General features: G+C 47.0%; 1 protein-coding gene across 3 annotated transcripts in view; it reads left to right on the top strand.

Annotated features, from left to right (window-relative positions):
- Positions 1-12,867, top strand: part of KCNH2 (potassium voltage-gated channel subfamily H member 2) — a 306,690-nt gene that overhangs the window by 67,139 nt on the left and 226,684 nt on the right. The gene's annotated exons all lie outside the window — the stretch shown is intronic.

Raw genomic sequence — 12,867 nt, 5'->3', positions numbered from 1 at the left:
GTAGCTTCCACCAAGTGCACTGGGGGCATATCCTCACACTGCTGTGCCCTTTGGCTCTCTGCAGCCAGTTTTAGTTATTGTCTCTATGGAGATGTGTACTCATTTGTATGTTGTTAATAGCAGCAGGACTATGACATATGGATTTATATTCCTTACACTGCTGTGCTCTGTGCTCTCTGCAGTCAGTGGTAGCTATTGTCCCTGGAGAGATGTGTAATCAGATCTTTGTTTATGTTGTAAGTAGCAGCAGGACTGTGAAATATAGATTTATAGTCATGGACTGCAGCTTCTCTAAGTTCATCAGACGTGTCATCACACTGCTGTGCTCTGTGTTCTGTGCAGACAGTATGGCATATTGTCCCTGGCGAGATGTGTAATCAGACCTTTGTGTGATAGTAGCAGCAGATATGATTACACATCTCACCAGGGACAATACCTTAGACAGCCTGTAGAGCACAGAACACAGCAGTGTTAGGACACTCCTCAGCCTGGTAGTGGGATTGCTGGGTGTCTAGCAATAATACTACAGCGGTGGAAAACCCCTTGAAGATGTGTATACCCCCAGATGTTCTGAATGCTGTTTACTTTCTTACCTTCCTTCTAAGATCCAACCTATTAAAGGGGTTGTCCAGGATCAGAGAGACATGGCCCAGGGTGTAGTAAATGAGCCCCAATCCGTGACCTGGTGGCCCAGAGCGTGAGTCTGCACTACTGAGAGCCCCCCATCGGGTACTGTCATGGGGTCTGAGTATATGACCCGTACCTATATGCCTTCTCCTGAGTAGTTGGTGCTGTGGGTCCGCTCAGCGCCCCCCTCCCCCCCGGCCCAGTCTTCAGGTTCTGGCTTGCGTCTCGGCCGGCGTTTCTGTAAGTGACGCGTCTGTGCGAACGGCTTCCCAGCATTTGGCAGAATCTTCTACAAGGTGACATGAAAAAGAGTTTTCTATTTATAAATCCGTTCCATTTCTGCTCGGAAGGTGACGGCGAGGATTTACGGCTTCCCAGCCGGAGCGCACCGCGGCCCGGAGAGATGGCGGCACCAAGTCAATCTCAGGACCTTGTTTACACGGGAATCTAGGACACGTCCTGAGCCGAGGTGTTAGATGGCCGTGTATTACATACCTGCTGTGTCCCTCTATAGAACTAGGTCTGAGGATAACCCCCCCCCCCCAATGTATAAGGGGGGGGGGCGCTCCTGTAGTAACCACAAGACACAGCATGAGTTATGGAAACTACCGGACTGACTAATAATATACATTATGATGTTATCACCAATATAAAGGTCTCTAATGTCAGTCACTACCATGTAACTAACACCAGGGTATTTTTCTCACAGTTGTGGGTCTGTTACAGTGTATCCAATCCAGAGAGCCAAGACATGAAGATACACTGACCATACAGTCTGCACAGTGTTATGTATGGTCCCTGGGGAGATGTGCAGACCTCACACTGCTGTGCTCTGTGCTCTGTGCAGCCAGTGTTATGTAGTGTAGAATCACACCTCACACTGCTGTGCTCTGTGCTCTCTGCAGCCAGTGTTATGTATTGTCCCTGGAGAGATGTGTAATCAGACCTCCCACTGCTGTGCTCTGTGCTCTCTGCAGCCAGTGTTATGTATTGTCCCTGGAGAGATGTGTAATCAGACCTCACACTGCTGTGCTCTGTGCTCTCTGCAGCCAATGTTATGTATTGTCCCCGTGGAGATGTGTAATCAGACCTCACACTGCTGTGCTCTGTGCTCTCTGCAGCCAGTGTTATGCATTGTCCCTGGAGAGATGTGTAATCAGACCTCACACTGCTGTGCTCTGCGCTCTCTGCAGACAGTGTTATGTATTGTCCCTGGAGATATGTGTAATCAGACCTCACACTGCTGTGCTCTGTGCTCTCTGCAGCCAGTGTTATATATTGTCCCTGGAGAGATGTGTAATCAGACCTCACACTGCTGTGCTCTGTGCTCTCTGCAGCCAGTGTTATGTACTGTCCCTGGAGAGATGTGTAATCAGACCTCACACTGCTGTGTTCTGTGATCTCTGCAGCCAGTGTTATGTATTGTCAATGGAGAGATGTGTAATCAGACCTCACACTGCTGTGCTCTGTGCTCTCTGCAGCCAGTGTTATGTATTGTCCCTGGAGAGATGTGTAATCAGACCTCACACTGCTGTGCTCTGTGCTCTCTGCAGCCAGTGTTATGTATTGTCCCTAGAGAGATGTGTAATCAGACCTCACACTGCTGTGCTCTGTGCTCTCTGCAGCCAGTGTTATGTATTGTCCCTGGAGACTTTGTGTATTCTGTTACTCTTTTATTACACCCCTGTATACACCTGTATATTATTAACCTCCTGTATACACCTGTATATTATTACTCTCCTGTATACACCTGTATATTATTACACCCCTGTATACACCTGTATATTATTACCCTCCTGTATACACCTGTATATTATTACTCTCCTGTATACACCTGTATATTATTACACCCCTGTATACACCTGTATATTATTACACCCCTGTATACACCTGTATATTATTACCCCCCTGTATACACCTGTATATTATTACTCTCCTGTATACACCTGTATATTATTACCCTCCTGTATACACCTGTATATTATTACACCCCTGTATACACCTGTATATTATTACACCCCTGTATACACCTGTATATTATTACACCCCTGTATACACCTGTATATTATTACCCCCTATATACACATGTATATTATTACACCCCCTATATACACATGTATATTATTACACCCCTGTATACACCTGTATTTTATTACCCTCCTGTATACACCTGTATATTATTACACCCCTGTATACACCTGTATATTATTACACCCCTGTATACACCTGTATATTATTACCCCCTGTATACACCTGTATATTATTACTCTTCTGTATACACCTGTATATTATTACCCTCCTGTATACACCTGTATATTATTACCCTCCTGTATACACCTGTATATTATTACACCCCTGTATACACCTGTATATTATTACACCCCTGTATACACCTGTATATTATTACACCCCTTTATACACATGTATATTATTACCCTCCTGTATACACCTGTATATTATTACCCTCCTGTATACACCTGTATATTATTACCCCCTATATACACCTGTATATTATTACACCCCTGTATACACATGTATATTATTACACCCCTGTATACACATGTATATTATTACACCCCTGTATACACCTGTATATTATTACTCTCCTGTATACACATGTATATTATTACACCCCTGTATACACCTGTATATTATTACCCTCCTGTATACACCTGTATATTATTACACCCCTGTATACACCTGTATATTATTACCCTCCTGTATACACCTGTATATTATTACACCCCTGTATACACCTGTATATTACACCCCTGTATACACCTGTATATTATTACACCCCTGTATACACCTGTATATTATTACCCTCCTGTATACACCTGTATATTATTACACCCCTGTATACACCTGTATATTATTACACCCCTGTATACACATGTATATTATTACACCCCTGTATACACCTGTATATTATTACCCCCTGTATACACCTGTATATTATTACTCTCCTGTATACACCTGTATATTATTACCCCCTGTATACACCTGTATATTATTACTCTCCTGTATACACCTGTATATTATTACCCTCCTGTATACACCTGTATATTATTACCCCCTGTATACACCTGTATATTATTACTCTCCTGTATACACCTGTATATTATTACTCTCCTGTATACACATGTATATTATTACACCCCTGTATACACCTGTATATTATTACACCCCTGTATACACCTGTATATTATTACACCCTTGTATACACCTGTATATTATTACACCCCTGTATACACCTGTATATTATTACCCCCCTGTATACATCTGTATATTATTACCCCCCTGTATACACCTGTATATTATTACACCCCTGTATACACCTGTATATTATTACCCTCCTGTATACACCTGTGTATTATTACCCCTTATATACACATGTATATTATTACACCCCTGTATACACCTGTATATTATTACCCTCCTGTATACACCTGTATATTATTACCCCCCTGTATACACCTGTATATTATTACCCCCCTGTATACACCTGTATATTATTACACCCCTGTATACACCTGTATATTATTACACCCCTGTATACACCTGTATATTATTACACCCCTGTATACACCTGTATATTATTACACCCCTGTATACATTTGTATATTATTACACCCCTGTATACACCTGTATATTATTACACCCCTGTATACACCTGTATATTATTCCACCCCTGTATACACCTGTATATTATTACACCCCTGTATACACCTGTATATTATTACCCTCCTGTATACACCTGTATATTATTACTCTCCTGTATACACCTGTATATTATTACCCCCCGTATACACCTGTATATTATTACCCCCCGTATACACCTGTATATTATTACCCTCCTGTATACACCTGTATATTATTACTCTCCTGTATACACCTGTATATTATTACCCTCCTGTATACACCTGTATATTATTACACCCCTGTATACACCTGTATATTATTACCCTCCTGTATACACCTGTATATTATTACACCCCTTTATACACATGTATATTATTACCCTCCTGTATACACCTGTATATTATTACCCTCCTGTATACACCTGTATATTATTACACCCCTGTATACACCTGTATATTATTACACCCCTGTATACACATGTATATTATTACACCCCTGTATACACATGTATATTATTACACCCCTGTATACACCTGTATATTATTACCCCCTGTATACACCTGTATATTATTACTCTCCTGTATACACCTGTATATTATTACCCCCTGTATACACCTGTATATTATTACCCTCCTGTATACACCTGTGTATTATTACCCTCCTGTATACACCTGTATATTATTACCCCCCTGTATACACCTGTATATTATTACCCCCTTGTATACACCTGTATATTATTACCCTCCTGTATACACCTGTATATTATTACCCCCCCTGTATACACCTGTATATTATTACCCTCCTGTATACACCTGTATATTATTACACCCCTATTTATTATTACACCCCTGTTTATTATTACACCCCTGTATACACCTGTATATTATTACACCCCTGTATACACCTGTATATTATTACACCCCTGTATACACCTGTATATTATTACCCCCTGTATACACCTGTATATTATTACAACCCTGTATACACCTGTATATTATTACACCCCTGTATATTATTACACCCCTGTATACACCTGTATATTATTACTCTCCTGTATACACCTGTATATTATTACACCCCTGTATACACATGTATATTATTACACCCCTGTATACACCTGTATATTATTACACCCCTGTATACACCTGTATATTATTACACCCCTGTATACACCTGTATATTATTACTCTCCTGTATACACCTGTATATTATTACTCTCCTGTATACACCTGTATATTATTACACCCCTGTATACACATGTATATTATTACACCCCTGTATACACCTGTATATTATTACCCTCCTGTTTACACCTGTATATTATTACACCCCTGTATACACCTGTATATTATTACACCCCTGTATACACCTGTATATTATTACCCCCCTGTATACACCTGTATATTATTACACCCCTGTATACACCTGTTTATTATTACCCCCCTGTATACACCTGTATATTATTACCCCCCTGTATACACCTGTATATTATTACCCCCCTGTATATACCTGTATATTATTACTCTCCTATATACACCTGTATATTATTACTCTCCTGTATACACCTGTATATTATTACACCCCTGTTTATTATTACACCCCTGTTTATTATTACACCCCTGTATACACCTGTATATTATTACCCCCCTGTATACACCTGTATATTATTACACCCCTGTATACACCTGTATATTATTACCCCCCTGTATACACCTGTATATTATTACACCCCTGTATACACCTGTTTATTATTACTCTCCTGTATACACCTGTATATTATTACCCTCCTGTATACACCTGTATATTATTACACCCCTGTATACACCTGTTTATTATTACTCTCCTGTATACACCTGTATATTATTACCCCCCCGTATACACCTGTATATTATTACACCCCTGTATACACCTGTATATTATTACACCCCTGTATACACCTGTATATTATTACTCTCCTGTATACACCTGTATATTATTACACCCCTGTATACACCTGTATATTATTACACCCCTGTATACACCTGTATATTAGGCTGAGCTTCAGGGGAGGATCCATGATCTTGTAGCATGAATGATCCCATTGTGTCCATTCCCTGATATACATTGCACTCGCATACAGGGTATAATGACCTCCCTATAGAAAACACTTGATACTCCTCTGTTTTGTCCGATATCCATTCCAAGCCCCAGAGGATTCTGGGAAGGAGACATCAGGCTCTCTGCGGTACTGAACAGGGACTGCATTGCAGCAGAAGACTTGAGGAGCCGTTTGGTGAGTGGTTGAGATCCTCCAGGATCGATGGAGATGTCATCCGGCCCGGAGGCTTCATCAGTAATTGGATGTGGTTGGAAATATGTGATAGAAGAATGGGGACAAGGATAGGACCTATCGATTTGTGATGCCATATGATCATTCACAATATATCAGGTGATGCACGCCTCATGCCTCACCATTGTACCTCCCTGGGTGGTAGCCTTTACTAACAGCTTCCATCCAGCACTTTCTGCTTTCTTACTAGTAGTGACTTACTGCTTGCCTTCACGTGGATATTATTATCACATCCTTTAGAAAATATCAGACACCCATATAATGCCTGAAGCTGAGATCAGTAGATTGTGGACCTCCTGGGACACCTTACTGTGGGTCCATTCTAATTAACGTCAATCGGCTTCACCCTTTAACTTTATATCATGAATTTGATCTTCACTGCAGGTATTGGGTGCTAGGTATGAGAGTGATCTGGTACCAGCCATGGTCAGGGTAAGGCTGTGGTTGCTGGGTTTAACAGTGGTCTGGTACCGGCCGTGGTCAGGGTAAAGGCTGTGGTTGATAGGTATGAAAGTGGTCTGCCACAGGCCATGGTAGGGGTAAAGGCTGTGGGTGTTAGGTATGAGAGTGGTCAGGTATGGACCATGGTCACTGTAAAGCTTGTGGGAACTTGGTATGAGAGTGGTCTTGTACGGGCCACCATTAGGGTAAAGGCAGTGGGTGCTTGGCATAAGAGTGGTCTGGTACAGGCCATGGTCATGGTAAACCCTGTGGGGGCTAGGTATGGGAGTGGTTAGGTACAGGCCATGGTAAAGGCAGTGGGGACTAGGTATGAGAGTGGTCAGGTACAGTCCATGGTCATGGTAAAGGCAGTGGGGGCTAGGTATGAGAGTGGTCAGGTACAGGCCATGGTCAGGGTAAAGGCAGTGGGGGCTAGGTATGAGAGTGGTCAGGTACAGGCCAAGGTCAGGGTAAAGGCAGTGGGGGCTAGGTATGGGAGTGGTCAGGTACAGGCCATGGTCAGGGTAAAGGCAGTGGGGCTAGGTATGGGAGTGGTCAGGTACAGGCCATGGTCAGGGTAAAGGCAGTGGGGGCTAGGTATGAGAGTGGTCAGGTACAGGCCATGGTCAGGGTAAAGGCAGTGGGGCTAGGTATGGGAGTGGTCAGGTACAGGCCATGGTCAGGGTAAAGGCAGTGGGGGCTAGGTATGAGAGTGGTCAGGTACAGGCCATGGTCAGGGTAAAGGCAGTGGGGGCTAGGTATGAGAGTGGTCAGGTACAGGCCATGGTCAGGGTAAAGGCAGTGGGGGCTAGGTATGAGAGTGGTCAGGTACAGGCCATGGTCAGGGTAAAGGCAGTGGGGGCTAGGTATGAGAGTGGTTAGGTACAGGCCATGGTCATTGTAAAGGCAGTGGGGGCTAGCTATGAGAGTGGTCAGGTACAGGCCATGGTCAGGGTAAAGGCAGTGGGGGCTAGGTATGAGAGTGGTCAGGTACAGGCCATGGTCAGGGTAAAGGCAGTGGGGGCTAGGTATGAGAGTGGTTAGGTACAGGCCATGGTCATTGTAAAGGCAGTGGGGGCTAGCTATGAGAGTGGTCAGGTACAGGCCATGGTCAGGGTAAAGGCAGTGGGGGCTAGGTATGAGTGTGGTCAGGTACAGGCCATGGTCAGGGTAAAGGCAGTGGGGGCTAGGTATGAGAGTGGTCAGGTACAGGCCATGGTCAGGGTAAAGGCAGTGGGGGCTAGCTATGAGAGAGGTCAGGTACAGGCCATGGTCAGGGTAAAGGCAGTGGGGGCTAGGTATGAGAGTGGTCAGGTACAGGCCATGGTCAGGGTAAAGGCAGTGGGGGCTAGGTATGAGAGTGGTCAGGTACAGGCCATGGTCAGGGTAAAGGCAGTGGGGGCTAGGTATGAGAGTGGTCAGGTACAGGCCATGGTCAGGGTAAAGGCAGTGGGGGCTAGGTATGGGAGTGGTCAGGTACAGGCCATGGTCAGGGTAAAGGCAGTGGGGCTAGGTATGGGAGTGGTCAGGTACAGGCCATGGTCAGGGTAAAGGCAGTGGGGGCTAGGTATAAGAGTGTTCAGGTACAGGCCATGGTCAGGGTAAAGGCAGTGGGGGCTAGGTATGAGAGTGGTCAGGTACAGGCCATGGTCAGGGTAAAGGCAGTGGGGGCTAGGTATGAGAGTGGTCAGGTACAGGCCATGGTCAGGGTAAAGGCAGTGGGGGCTAGGTATGAGAGTGGTTAGGTACAGGCCATGGTCATTGTAAAGGCAGTGGGGGCTAGCTATGAGAGTGGTCAGGTACAGGCCATGGTCAGGGTAAAGGCAGTGGGGGCTAGGTATGAGTGTGGTCAGGTACAGGCCATGGTCAGGGTAAAGGCAGTGGGGGCTAGGTATGAGAGTGGTCAGGTACAGGCCATGGTCAGGGTAAAGGCAGTGGGGGCTAGCTATGAGAGAGGTCAGGTACAGGCCATGGTCAGGGTAAAGGCAGTGGGGGCTAGGTATGAGAGTGGTCAGGTACAGGCCATGGTCAGGGTAAAGGCAGTGGGGACTAGGTATGAGAGAGGTCAGGTACAGGTCATGGTCAGGGTAAAGGCAGTGGGGGCTAGGTATGAGAGTGGTCAGATACAGGCCATGGTCAGGGTAAAGGCAGTGGGGGCTAGGTATGGGAGTGGTCAGGTACAGGCCATGGTCAGGGTAAAGGCAGTGGGGACTAGGTATGAGTGTGGTCAGGTACAGGCCATGGTCAGGGTAAAGGCAGTGGGGGCTAGGTATGAGAGTGGTCAGGTACAGGCCATGGTCAGGGTAACGGCAGTGGGGGCTAGGTATGGGAGTGGTCAGGCACAGACAATGGTTAGGGTAAAGGCAATGGGGGCTTGGTATGAGAGTGGTCAGGTACAGGCCATGGTCAGGGTAAAGGCAGTGGGGGCTAGGTATGAGAGTGGTCAGGTACAGGCCATGGTTAGGGTAAAGGCAGTGGGGGCTAGGTATGAGAGTGGTCAGGTACAGGCCATGGTCAGGGTAAAGGCAGTGGGGGCTAGGTATGAGAGTGGTCAGGTACAGGCCATGGTCAGGGTAAAGGCAGTGGGGGCTAGGTATGAGAGTGGTTAGGTACAGGCCATGGTCATTGTAAAGGCAGTGGGGGCTAGCTATGAGAGTGGTCAGGTACAGGCCATGGTCAGGGTAAAGGCAGTGGGGGCTAGGTATGAGTGTGGTCAGGTACAGGCCATGGTCAGGGTAAAGGCAGTGGGGGCTAGGTATGAGAGTGGTCAGGTACAGGCCATGGTCAGGGTAAAGGCAGTGGGGGCTAGCTATGAGAGAGGTCAGGTACAGGCCATGGTCAGGGTAAAGGCAGTGGGGGCTAGGTATGAGAGTGGTCAGGTACAGGCCATGGTTAGGGTAAAGGCAATTGGGGCTAGGTATGAGAGTGGTCAGGTACAGGCCATGGTCAGGGTAAAGGCAGTGGGGGCTAGGTATGAGTGTGGTCAGGTACAGGCCATGGTCAGGGTAAAGGCAGTGGGGGCTAGCTATGAGAGTGGTCAGGTACAGGCCATGGTCAGGGTAAAGGCAGTGGGGGCTAGGTATGAGAGTGGTCAGGTACAGGCCATGGTCAGGGTAAAGGCAGTGGGGGCTAGGTATGAGTGTGGTCAGGTACAGGCCATGGTCATGGTAAAGGCAGTGGGGGCTAGGTATGAGAGTGGTCAGGTACAGGCCATGGTCAGGGTAAAGGCAGTGGGGGCTAGGTATGAGAGTGGTCAGGCACAGACCATGGTTAGGGTAAAGGCAATTGGGGCTAGGTATGAGAGTGGTCAGGTACAGGCCATGGTCAGGGTAAAGGCAGTGGGGGCTAGGTATGGGAGTGGTCAGGTACAGGCCATGGTCAGGGTAAAGGCAGTGGGGGCTAGGTATGATAGTGGTCAGGTACAGGCCATGGTCAGTGTAAAGGCAATGGGGGCTAGGTATGAGAGTGGTCAGATACAGGCCATGGTCAGGGTAAAGGCAATGGGGGCTAGGTATGAGAGTGGTCAGGTACAGGCCATGGTCAGGGTAAAGGCAGTGGGGGCTAGGTGTGAGAGTGGTCAGATACAGGCCATGATCAGGGTAAAGGCAATGGGGGCTAGGTATGGGAGTGGTTAGATACAGGCCATGGTCAGGGTAAAGGCAGTGGGGGCTAGGTATGGGAGTGGTCAGGTACAGGCCATGGTCAGGGTAAAGGCAGTGGGGGCAAGGTATGAGAGTGGTCAGGTACAGGCCATGGTCAGGGTAAAGGCAGTGGGGGCTAGGTATGGGAGTGGTCAGGTACAGGCCATGGTCAGGGTAAAGGCAGTGGGGGCTAGGTATGAGAGTGGTCAGGTACAGGCCATGGTCAGGGTAAAGGCAATGGGGGCTAGGTATGAGAGTGGTCAGGTACAGGCCATGGTCAGGGTAAAGGCAATGGGGGCTAGGTATGGGAGTGGTCAGGTACAGGCCATGGTCAGGGTAAAGGCAGTGGGGACTAGCTATTAGAGTGGTCAGGTACAGGCCATGGTCATGGTAAAGGCAGTGGGGACTAGGTATGGGAGTGGTCAGGTACAGGCCATGGTCAGGGTAAAGGCAATGGGGGCTAGGTATGAGAGTGGTCAGGTACAGGCCATGGTCAGGGTAAAGGCAATGGGGGCTAGGTATGAGAGTGGTCAGATACAGGTCATGGTCAGGGTAAAGGCAGTGGGAACTAGGTAAGAGAGTGGTCAGGTACAGGCCATGGTCAGGGTAAAAGCAGTGGGGGCTAGGTATGAGAGTGGTTAGGTACAGGCCATGGTCAGGGTAAATTCAGTGGGGGCTAGGTATGAGAGTGGTCAGGTACACGCCATGGTCAGGGTAAAGGCAATGGGGGCTAGGTATGAGAGAGGTCAGGTACAGGCCATGGTCAGGGTAAAGGCAGTGGAGGCTAGGTATGAGAGTGGTCAGGTACAGGTCATGGTCAGGGTAAAGGCAGTGGGGGCTAGGTATGAGAGTGGTCAGGTACAGGTCATGGTCAGGGTAAAGGCAGTGGGGGCTAGGTATGAGAGTGGTTAGGTACAGGCCATGGTCAGGGTAACGGCAGTGGGGGCTAGGTATGAGAGTGGTCAGGTACAGGCCATGGTCAGGGTAAAGGCAGTGGGGGCTAGGTATGAGAGTGGTCAGGTACAGGCCATGGTCAGGGTAAAGGCAGTGGGGGCTAGGTATGGGAGTGTTCGGGTACTTTTACTTACAGTAAATCCCTACATTCTCTTTAGTAATGTCCCCCACAGCCCAATGTAAATAAGGTCACAGGCACGTGCGGCCATTGCCGGTCTACGGGGGGCTTATGCTGGTCCACAGGCTTGTGGCCCTGCATGCGTCCTCCTCGGTCGTGTGAATGAGGCCTTAGACTTTGCTGTATCTGTACACACAAATGTCAGTCATTCCCCCCATCCATCTAACACCCCGGCTGAGCATGAAGGACATTACTACATGCGCTGATGTTTGGTTCAGTGTATCAGTGTATCTGGGATGTAGATGCCTGGAGACCAGGATGTGGATCTCATTAGATACATTTGCAACACACTGTCAGCTGTGAAAAGTATCAGTTCAGGGCATCTTTTCCGCCTGTTTCCATGACAGCGAGTAGAGATCATAAATGTGAAGAATTGACACTAAATATACTTACAGTCCTGGCCAAAAGTTTTGAGAATGATATAAATGTTAATTTTTACAAAGTCTCAGCTTAACAGCATTTCATTGCACAGTCAGTATTTGCCTAGAAAATTAACTTTTTCCCCCAAAATACATTTCACCTTCATTGCAGGCGCCTTAGGCAGAGCAGGGGCCATGGTGTCAGTGATGTCTCCAGTAACACAGGTGCAGGGGCTGATGGGGACAGGGCTGGGGACAATGTGTCATGTGTAAGTAACAATCACCACTGGGCAGTATAATAGGAGCAGGTAACATGGTGTCAGTGATGTCTCCAGTAACACAGGTGCGGGGGCTGATGGGGACAGGGCTGGGGACAATGTGTCATGTGTAAGTAACAATCACCACTGGGCAGTATAATAGGAGCAGGTAACATGGTGTCAGTGATGTCTCCAGTAACACAGGTGCGGGGGCTGATGGGGACAGGGCTGGGGACAATGTGTCATGTGTAAGTAACAATCACCACTGGGCAGTATAATAGGAGCAGGTAACATGGTGTCAGTGATGTCTCCAGTAACACAGGTGCGGGGGCTGATGGGGACAGGACTGGGGACAATGTGTCATGTGTAAGTAACAATCACCACTGGGCAGTATAATAGGAGCATGTAACATGGTGTCAGTGATGTCTCCAGTAACACA

Source organism: Engystomops pustulosus, chromosome 5, assembly GCF_040894005.1.
Source record: "Engystomops pustulosus chromosome 5, aEngPut4.maternal, whole genome shotgun sequence".
In the NCBI taxonomy this organism is placed as follows: domain Eukaryota; kingdom Metazoa; phylum Chordata; class Amphibia; order Anura; family Leptodactylidae; genus Engystomops; species Engystomops pustulosus.
This window is presented reverse-complemented; position numbering and strand designations above follow the sequence as displayed.